We start from the raw sequence: 1,024 nt of genomic DNA on the forward strand, positions 1-1,024 counted from the left end.
CACATGACCAAGGCAACTCTTCTAAAGGACATTTAACTGGGGCTGGCTTACAGCTTCGGAGGTTCAATCCATTATCATCATGGCAGGAAGCACGCAGGCAGATATGGTGCTGGAGGAGCTGAAAGTTGTACAACTTGATCCAAAGATGGTCAGGAGGCTGGACTGGAAGAAGAATTTCAGAGAGAAAGATGGAGCTAGCCTCTACCCTACAAATCCTTCGAAGAACATCCTAGAGGAAAGGAACTTCACCACATATGGGAATATTCTACTCATCTCACCGCAAAATCCGAGAGACAGGTCTTCAACTCTGGAAAAGGCAGAGTGCACTTCTGTGAGCCACATGGTCTGCTCTCTAGTGTCCTAAGCCTAATGTTGAATACAGCTCTCTCTCACTTCCTCCAAACCTCTGACTTCATGTTGCTTTAGTGGAGGCTGTGGGTAGTGGCTCCTCCAGGGCTGGCAACAACTTTCCAAGCCATTCCAAGTTGTCATCTCAACACCTACATTTTGTATAACCTTGTATAACCAATGTTTGTCTTCCAAACCCAATTCTACAGTTGACTTTTAAATGCTTGCATTTCAGCTAGCAGCCTCTCTAAAACAAGAAAAAAAAAACCACCAAGAAGCAACAGTGACTATATTAACACAGTCAAAAAACACCCCCAAACACACATGTTTATTGGTGGTATTGAATTAGGACTGACAAGAATAATAATTTTACACTGCAGAAAACAAACAAACAAACAACCAAAACAAAACAAGACACCCACCAAGCTGGAGTTGCAAAGTTTTGTAACCACCTTATTCTCAGGGCAGAGTATTTGCTCAGTGCTATTTTACATACAAAAGTGACACAGAAAACAATCATAATAAACAAGTGTGCACCCTTGGATAAGCTATAACACACTTACAGTAGACTGGTCGGCTAGTGGTCCCCCAGGGGTGCCCAAGTAGTACAGACTTTATATTTTTCTTTTTTTTCCTTTTTTTTTAATTAGGTAATTTCCTCAATTACATTTCCAAT

Source organism: Mus caroli, chromosome 2 (genome assembly GCF_900094665.2).
Source record: "Mus caroli chromosome 2, CAROLI_EIJ_v1.1, whole genome shotgun sequence".
Taxonomy (NCBI): domain Eukaryota; kingdom Metazoa; phylum Chordata; class Mammalia; order Rodentia; family Muridae; genus Mus; species Mus caroli.